At 42.4% G+C, this 9,820-nt stretch overlaps 1 protein-coding gene across 3 annotated transcripts in view; it reads left to right on the top strand.

The window, feature by feature from the left end:
• The first annotated feature begins 9 nt into the window (after window positions 1-9).
• Window positions 10-9,820, top strand: part of ZDHHC3 (zinc finger DHHC-type palmitoyltransferase 3) — a 60,809-nt gene continuing 50,998 nt past the window's right edge. For 2 of the 3 annotated variants that reach the window (XM_063114749.1, XM_063114751.1), the window contains exon 1: window positions 10-230. The gene's annotated coding sequence lies outside the window, so the exon portion shown is untranslated. Of the gene's footprint in view, window positions 231-5,362; window positions 5,500-9,820 lie in introns of all 3 variants that reach the window. The other variant, XM_063114750.1, reaches the window with a different exon arrangement.

Here is a 9,820-nt window from a genome sequence, read left to right as displayed (position 1 = left end):
CGGCCGCACCTGCAGCCGGAGCCGCCGCCACCGCCGCGAGCTCGATGGGCTTCTCCTTCCCGCAGCCCAGTGTCTGGCCGTGTCCAGGGAGCAGTGGCTCCTGGTGCCGAGGAGCCATCGCCGCAGCCCGAGGCCCGGTCCCGGGTTGGGGACTGCAGGAGGAGGCGACGGCGGCAGTGGCGGGAGCCCAATTGGGGGCCTGGGACTGGGGAACTCCCTCCAGCTTCACGGTCAGTTGGGAGGCGAAACGGGTTGGGATGAAGAAGGTGGGATGAGGTGAGGGGCACCGGCCGGGGTTGGGGGACTCGCACTGGGAGAGGCGCGCGGCGCAGTTTGCTCAGAACTGGAGTATAAGTAGCAGATTGTATGTGTGTGTGTGTGTGTGTGTGTGTAAGTGTGAGTGTGAGAGAGAGAGAGAGAGAGAGAGAGAGAGAGAAAGAGAGAGAGAGAGAGACATCCCGAGTGAGGGGAGGCAGACGTTGTGATTGGCCCAGGGGGCTGTCTCCCGCTCCCTCCTCCTCCCCCTGACCGAACGCTGACCCAGCAGCCTTTCAGGGTCTCCTTGTGTCGGGTGGTCGCTGCAACATTTTGCACTGGCGAGGTGCGCACTACCTGGGCGTCCCCAGCGCTTCCCAGCGGAGCCTGAAAGCCCCGACTTGATGGAGTGATTGCTTGGAGCTATGGACAGCTTTCCGAAAAAGAGCCAACCCCGCGCGGTGGCCGAGTAAAAGTATGGTACTTGGATATCCAGAGAGGATACCTGCAAGGTGAAGCTGGGGTCATCGAAGGGGAGCCCATTGTTAAGGCGGGGCAGACAGAGTATGGTGCAAGTTTAAAGGAACCTAGCAGATAAATGGGGGAGAGTTAACCCAAACTGGTTGAAGCAAGGAGGGCGTCTGATCCCTTTCCCGATATCCCATTTTTGGTGAACCTCCCCGTTCTCAAAAGTGAAAGTAACCCTTGACTGCCTGATCATCGGAGAAATGGTTGGTGTTTCTCAGATAATGGCTTCAAATACAGTTTCACAGATAATTATTGGGAGACTACTATGGATGGGCTTTGTGCTAGCTTTGGAGCACGAAGACAAGTGAAACACAAATTCTGCCCAGAGAAGCTGCTCAGGCAGAGGTGAAGCCTCCAGGGCCAACATAACCACAAAACGTGGTGGTTAGAGCTATGATGGTGGCATCAAGGGTACAGTAGGATTGGAAGGTGAGTCTGAGAAGGATACAGAGAGGAAGTGCTTGCCCATATTCTTAAGCACTAAACTGCAGAGCCCCAAAATAGATGATCACTTCTTAGTAGACTGGACATTAGTTGTTTCTTATGTCTCTACATAGTTCTCTACAGGTGCACATAAAGGGAAGACATCATTCAGGGTTGGACTTTGCCCTCCAGGGAAACTGGGAGAGGTGAAGCCTGAAGTGTTTCCTCCTAAATGAGGGCACAGGTGCCCCGTTGTGGCATAGACACCTTTGTTTACGTTTGAGTGGCTGGATTCTACAAGTAGGAACTCTGTGTGATGATTTACAAGGGATTGCTGATGTTAGAAATGGTATTTTGTACTAGAGATTGCTCAGAAAAGTGAGATCCCAGAAGTGCAATTTAGTAGCCAGGATATCTAAAGGAACTGAGGATTTAAAATGTGTTAGCAAACTGACAGGTCAGGAAAGACACAGGAAGAAAAGTCTGAATTTGGATACCACGGAGTCATCTTTATTTAAAGATCTTTCAATGTCTTTAAAAATATAGAACATATGAACTGTTCCCCTGACAACTGACAAAATGTTCCTCACTGGAGAAGGGTCAGCAGTTATTTATTAAATAATGCTGTGAATGGTGACTGATACACTAAGCTAAATAAGTATGAGAGGTGTAAACAGTAGAAAGTTTGTTTTAAATTCTCTACTAGGGCGGGCCGGTTAGCTCACTTGGGGGAGTGTGGTGCTGATAATAACAAGGTCATGGATTCAAATCCCCATACTGGCCAGCCACCAAAACATAACAATAAAAATAAATTCTCTACTAAAACAATGACACCTTCACTAGTCATTCTAATTAAATGCTGCCAGAACATTTTTATCACTTTTGTTGTGATAGTGCATTTGACGTCTTTAAAATCCATAAATTCAGAGTTCTTTTTTAGTTTATTGAAGCAATTAAAAGAACATATCAAAGCCAGAAAAATCAAGAAACCAAGGATGGCACATTATTGTATTAAACTAGCTTGTTTTTCCATCACTGTCAGATTCTTTTGGAAGCATACTATTTTGTAAGGTCTGTCTATTCTAAAACCCTGTACTCTATTAATTTTCTTTAAGACTAACTTACATAGTGTTTATTATATGCCAAGCATTGTTCTAAGCACTTTATAAAGATTAACTGATTCAGTCTTCCCAAGAGCCCTTTGAGACAGGTATTATTGTCCCTATTTTACAGATTGGGAAATTGAACCACAGAGAGGTTAAGTGCTTTGACCTTGGTCACAGGTCACATAACTAATAAGTGACAGATGCAGGATTTGAGACTAGGCATCCTAGCTCTTATGCTTGCACTCCTAATTGTCTTGTTTTACAGTCTCCCCATAGGCTCCATTTCATCCACCAGAGCATTTGGTGAAGGAGGCCCGTGTTAAGGAATTGGTAACTGCCCTATAAACTATTGCTAGTTTTAATTCCAAAAGCAAGGAGTCTGTTCAAGCATAAACTTACATCCCTTGAATCCCTTTTTTAAAGGAACATGGAATGTAGTGCTGATGGGAAGTTCCCATCTGTGTTTCAGCTCACCCTTTTAGATAAGGGAAAAGGTTATATACAGGTAGAGTAGAGCTTAACTCCAAGTAGCTAAGAAGGGAGCCCTCAAAAGCAAAGAAGACCTATGGATCTGGCACGCATGGTTGATTAGGCATGCATGGAAACCCAGATTCCAATCATGTGCTGTCGTCCCAGAATAGACTTCTAGAAGATTTCCAAACAGTCAGTAAGTGTTTGCATGCCTGTGAGTCCCTAGTGTTCTCAAGGGTCTAAAGAGATAAGAAACCCCAAACACAGCACCTACCTGAAACGAGTTTAGGATTTATTATAGTTGGGTAGCCTAGGACCTTGAACTAGTGCATGAACAAGACAATAAAGTGCTCAATTGAGGCATGTGGTAATTAGAAGAGAGGGCAGCATATAATAAGGTGCTAATTGTGGACACCAGGAATCAAATATAAGAGGTAAAGAGCTGCTGCTAGCGGGCAACAGTAACGTTACAGAGAAGGAATAAATGTGTCCTACCTAGCCTTGGTTAATTAAAGCAATAAAAGTCAGTTACAGAAGAATTTCTGGACAGTGCCGAGTCTGAGGTGTTGAAGTTGCAGGGAGCTCTTAAAAGGCCAGCAGTGGGCTGACCAGTTACCTTACTTGGTAGAAGTAGTGCTGATAATACCAACGTCAAGGGTTCAGATCCCTGTACCAGCCAGCTGCCAAAAAAAAAAAAAAAAAAAGTTCAGTAGGGAACATTTTATTCCCAGTCTTAAAGAGACATGGCCAAGTTTTAGGCCTTTTTCTTTGCATGTTTACCATTAACCCAGCACCCTAGGAAAGCACCAAATAAGCTACTGTTTTCCCTATAGATCTGTTTCCTTTAAATACTTTGCATTTGTCCTACCTGTACCTTGTCTTATAAATAACCTGCCAGCAGGTTTGTGTCTGCTTTGTTTATCATTTGGGATTACAGTGATAGAAAATTTGATAGCAATATGTGGGTAAAGTTTATTTCTAATTAGAGGAAAAGTCTTCACATGGGTTTCATTTTGAGAGGGTGTCAGGTATTGTCTTTCGTTAGGGAGTATGTGAGAAAAGGGGGTCACATATCCAGATTACCAAATATAGAAATACTTAAACACACACCCTGATAGCATAGAAAGTAGCAATCTGAAGTAGAAATGGAGGGATGACATCTAAGAATTGAACTTTTTTGGGGGGGGAGGAGGCTAATACAATGCCACCTCTAGTTCCGTTCTTGCATTTTTTAAAGTCATTTGCTTTCCTCTTTGGAAGCAGATTTCCAGGGACAAATGGCCAGATTATTCCTGGCTGTCAACTGTGAAGGTGAGAAGGCTATGGTTTTATGTCCCACCTAATTCAATAATTCGTCGCAATAAAACTGAAATGCCAGGAAAACTTTTTCTTTTCATAGTCTTCTCCAAAACATAGCCTATCTGGTGTGTAGAGACTTGGTGCTTAAACTCTGGATTTTCTGTGCCACCTGAGACCTGAATATCTTCTATTCAGGTTCAATGGGGGATGGAATGCCTTTGGGTGAGATTGATTTCTTACTGTAGCAAGGTGAGCCTAGTGGGGTAAGTTCAGTTCTGGCCACAGTCCTGTTGCAGTAAGTCTTCACTATGGTATGTAAAGTGTGTGTTTCTAAAGCAAGAAATAGTAGCAGAGCTTCTAGAAAGACAGGTTGGTCAGGAAGATAATGATCCTAGTGGAAGGACTACTGGGCATCTCTATATAGATTTGGGCTTTGCCACTAACTTGCTTTGTGACTTTGAGCAAGTCAGTTAACCTGTCTAAGACTCATTTTCAAACTAGTATCTTACCAGGTTGTAAAACTCAGAATAGATCCTGGATATGCAAATACTTAAAGATTGAAAAATGGCCATATCTAACTTTGAGTTTTTAAGACTTGTCTCATTTACCATTTTATAATATTTGATGTATTTTGATAGTGCTCTTTCCACTCTGAAAAAAATTAAATGCATGAGCAAAAGGGAGTGGTAATTACATGCCATCCTTCATTGAAAGAACTGTACATGCTGAAGAAAATTGCTAAGAGAGACAGTTACTAGTGGGGTTTTTAATATTAGCTAAGAATATAGAAAGGAAGTTAAGGGAAGATATTGGTAAAAATATAAAATCCAAGAAATTAACAAAGAATCTCAGCCCTGCAGGGGACCTTAGCAATCAGCTTGATATTCCCCCTTGTTTTATAGAATGAGCAGACAAGCCCAGGGAAGGTAATTGCCTTGCCTGAGAATATGAGGTTAGGGAGCAGCAGGCCTGGGAATACCGCTCTGGCCTCTTAACTCCAAGCCCAGTCTTAATTCCGTTTAGCACGAGCCTCCCGTCTATCTCCAAAGCCCTCGAGTGGATGACAGAGAGCCCCTCACCCCATAGGTGGGGCTGTGTTCTTGTAGAGCACACTACAGCCTGGTTTCCATAGTCCCATCTTCCTCCCAAAGCTCTGCTTTTGCATTGCCACTTACAATGTCTGGGATAAGTGGGATCAGCAGAGACCTGAAAGCCAAATGGCTCCCCTTCTTGAAGCTCAATACAGTTGTAATAACTAGTTTTCTCTTTCTCTTCCCTAGCTATTCTTTCAGATCCCTCCAGGCACTTTTGCTTTTAGTCCGTAAAAAAGCCAATCTCTTGCCTCGGTGATGTCACAGTGGCTGCATGTCTACACATGGTACAATATGGGGCCAGGTGCCATTCTCAATACCCTCAGGTGGGAACCTTTCCTTGTTGATCTCTGCCTAGCATGGGTGGGCTTTGTCTCAGAAAAAGCGGCATCCTGGTGCTTGACCCCACAGGAAGTGTTTCCCAGCAGAAGCAGATTTTAGGAATTCAATCTTAAGGTGACTCTCCTGGCTGAGGCTTCTGCCTCCTAGGTTAGGGCAGGATCAGTCTTCTAAATGTTGGCTGGCATGCAGCCAGGGTCCCACCTTGGAATCCAGATGCTTATTCTCAGGTCTGTGGCCTGTGAATGCCGCTGCATGCAGCCCACTTGATAGCACCATCTCTGCATAACCATGTGTGGACAAGATAGCCAAACTGTAAGTAACCCAAGATCACTGGTGGAAACATCAACATCCCTTCCCCTTTTGTTTTCTAGTTATTAGACAAAAATTAATGGTTGTAGTGAGTAGTTAAAAGCAGGCTTTCCAGGGAGAGCAGTTTGGGGGAGGTATCCCATCTCTACTGCTTCCTGGAAGTGTGAACTTAGGCAAATCTCTCCATGCTTCAGTTTCTTCATCTCTAAAAGGGGGGTGAGAAAGTGGAGGTTTATACCTACAAGATAGAGTAAATGTGAGGACCAAACAGGATGAGGCATGTCTAGCTTGCAGCCCAGTGCCTGACGGAAAATAGACATTCAGTAATGGTCAGTAAAAAGTCAATGTCAGAGCCCCACCCAACATTCAATGTGCCCCTCCCTGTGGCAACAGTCAAGCAAGATGTCCATCTTGGAACCTACCCTGACAGAGGCCAGAAGGGACTTCAGTGTCAAATGGATTCATGCACATGATTACAAGAGGTTTCAAAAACTATGGGAGTGTCATACTCATTGATAAGTATTCATTAGATAGCTGGGATCAGTAAACTTATTGCTGCCTTTATGAAGATTTTTCTGCTGGATTACATACTTCCTGCAAGGAGGAGTTAATGCAGGGAGATAGTAGCATAGCAACTATTAAACAGATGGCAGTAGGAACCATCCATTAGACCTAGAAAGCAAGTTAGCTACCTCTCTCAACATTTTGTGGAAGACCCACTGACTCCTTGAACTTAATTTCTTTCCTCAACTGTAAAATAGGTTAGATCAGAGTTTGGAAGAGACCAGCTAGTCCTCACAGTCTCTCTCTGAAAGGCTGTGTTTTTGAGGGCCCAAGTGTGTGAGATAACCATTGGGTCTCATGCTTCATTACAGAGACAGGTGGCAGAAGTAAAACGGATAGTTTTATTGTTGTTTTTGTTTCTTTTTGCATGTTTGTTTTTAAAGAATGGGTATTATAGGCTCCTAGGAGCTAGTGGAAGGAAGTCTGATTAGAATCCATTTCTTAATTTTAAAGTCACAGAGATTAGAGATCTGGTCCACCTCTCTCACTTTATTGTAAAGCTAAATTGAAGCAACTTGTCAGGCCCCTCAAGTGCATGTGAGGAAGTAGGAAATAGAACTCATGTTTCCTGTTTGGTCATTCCTCCCCTCCCCTTCTTGGGTAAAAAAAAAGAAGCCACGTGCAGTGCTCAAAAGTGTGGTCTATGATGGCAAACAGAGCTGGTTTCTAATCCCAGCTGCAGTACTGCCTCGCTCCATGTGACTATGTGACCTTAGGAATATTACCCAAAACCTCTGAGCCTTACTGTTTCCATCTCTGCAGTGGAGAATAATAAAAGCTGCTGTGCTGGGTTGTTGTAAAAATGAAAATGAGCTGCTTTGTAAGTCCTCAAGCTTAATAGGCATTCAGTCAGTGTTGGTGCCCATCTCATTCCTGTAGACAGTACTGCATATTTTGTCTAAAACGTAAGTGTTAGGTAAAATGTCAAATGGACCTCAATTTCTGCATCTGTAAAACAGGAGAATTTGATAAAATCTGTTAGGTAGTCTTTAATGTTCCTTCCACCTCTAAAACTCTGATTCAGATAGTGATTTTTCTTTTACCAGTTAATCTTATGCGTGGTCTTGTTTTAAAGTTGTCCCAATTTTTCTCATTGTTGCAACATATAATAAACCACACCCATAAAAGACAAAAGCAGAACATGTTACTAAACAAGTGGTAGTTTCTATTGATCGTCAACATTTGTGACATGTATTATGTCACACTATTTGTAGGTGTACATCTTTTAAAATAGATCTGTAAAGCCAAAAGGTGGCAAAATAGCCATTTATAACAAAATAGTTATAGCAAGTGGAGAAACTATTAGTCTCCATAAGCTGTCCAAATCCCAAACTTTTTTCTGAAATGAAGATCATTAGTAGGAGTTTGAGTTTGTGCATGAATGGGTTTTGTAACAAGGTGGCAGGTTATGAGGCAAGTAGGAAAATTTAGCTTACCGCTTCCTGGTTTCCTCAGTGAACTTTAATACATATAAGGTTTGGTTTGGAGGTACAAAATATTTTACTTTTCTTTTTTTCCTAAAAGTTTTATGTTGAAGGTCGAGTATTACAGACAATATGCACGCAGAGGAAGATAGACCCTCTTGTAGAGGGCGGAGTAATGTAGACTTGTTCATAAATATCTTATAAAACAGGCCAGCTCACTCTGCCTGTCTGGACATCTTCCTGGGCTGGCAGGGTGTAATGCAGAAGATAAGGCACCTTTCCTCTGTTAGACTTTGTACCACACCCTTACCTTTTGAAAAGTTTAGTGACTCATTTTATTTTTTTTATGAATAATTTCAAACATAGTGATTTTTAGTTCATTCTTTGTTGTTCTGAGACTCACCTAAAAGTGGGCATAATATTTACAATCCTGGCTGGCCAGTTAGCTGAGGTGGTTAGAGCCCAGCTTCACAACACCAAGGTTTGGATTCCTGCACTGGCCAGCCACAAAAAAAAAAAAATTTTTTTTTTTTACAATCCTTTTAGATCCTTACACAAATTTAATTATAGCTCAGATAAATTCATTTTCTTCTTGACCATATTTATTTCTAAAGCTTCTAGGGCATGGACCATTTATTCATCTTTGAAGTTGTAGGACTAGCATATGAATACTTTTATATTTTAAGTCTATCACTTTGAAATGTGAGAAGACCTGAAAGAGGCCAATACCATATTCTTAAGACAGTATGATTTAAATCATAGAAGGTTAATGTTATACTCATTAGGGTGAATTTCAGTTGAGAGTTATGATAGAAGTATGAGAAAAGATGTTACTCTCAGTGGACAATTTAAGTAATTTTTTAAGAGTAAACTGAGTTATTTAACTATCATAAAGTAGGTGGGAATTCAATATTTAGGGCAAGTTCAAGAGGATACCAGACCATCCCTCCCAACAACAGTTCAGCATAATACTAGATTTATTAAAATTTTACATATTCGCTTGGAACAAATTTTGACTTAAGCCAAAAAGCCTCCTGTTTAAGAGTTTCTACTACCTTGCTGATGTTCATGACATCTGCTAAGGAGGTGATGAAATTGAACTTCAACTATATAGTTCCTACTTGTAGGGACTCAGAAAGTTTAATCTTTCAATTTTTGCTTTGTTTTGTTTTTTAAGTATTTGGATGATCCTTATTGCCAAGCCAAGAGAAAATAATTGCACCTGATTTTGAGTCTGTTAAACTAGTCTGTATACGGATATTTCATACGGGCCTTAAGGGCTGGGTTCGTTGCCTTTTGTTAATGCTGCTTTAAGCTCTCCAGTCCAAAGATCTGCTTGTGTGCTGTTCATGAATGCACATGTGGATGTGAGAATGAAGTGCTTCTAAGGATTTGGTTTTAGATCTGGCTGAACTACTCTCTAATGTCAGTGTAGAATCTTGACTCATGAAAGCAGATGAAGGAGGACTTGTTGGCAGTCTGAGAGGATGAGGGATCCTTGGCACACTCACTGGATTGAGAACAGTGGAGTTTGGGGGCTCTGATACATTCAAAACAGAGCTTCTGTGTTTTATGTGAGAGTCATGCCTTTGACCCCTGTCCATAGAGCATGGGCTATGGATCAGTTTTTTTAGGCTCACTGATAGATTAATAGGGATTTGCTCCTCATTTAACAAATGATTAACTATAGGCACTGTAGCTGTATTCTGCCCATCACTAATGGTCAATGTTTAGCCAGGCCAGGAATTCATCTGGCCAACTCACTGATGGCCCACAGTGGGAAGGGGCCTACGAGTCTGGCCTTAGCACCACCATCTTCAAACCCCGGGGGCTACCCAGCCATGGATAGGCACCATGGGAATTGAGTCATAGCTGGTATACCTCAAGGCTGACCCAGTTCCAGGGTTCATGGGGCCCCAGACTCTCCTTCACTGACTGTATTTGTGTCTGTCTGTCTGGGTTAGTGGAAGGGCACACTTGTGGTCAGGTATAATCAAGCACATGTGTT

The sequence above is a fragment of the Cynocephalus volans genome, chromosome 11, assembly GCF_027409185.1.
Source record: "Cynocephalus volans isolate mCynVol1 chromosome 11, mCynVol1.pri, whole genome shotgun sequence".
Taxonomy (NCBI): domain Eukaryota; kingdom Metazoa; phylum Chordata; class Mammalia; order Dermoptera; family Cynocephalidae; genus Cynocephalus; species Cynocephalus volans.
Note: the sequence above shows the minus strand (reverse complement) of the source record. Positions and strands in the feature narration are given on the sequence as shown.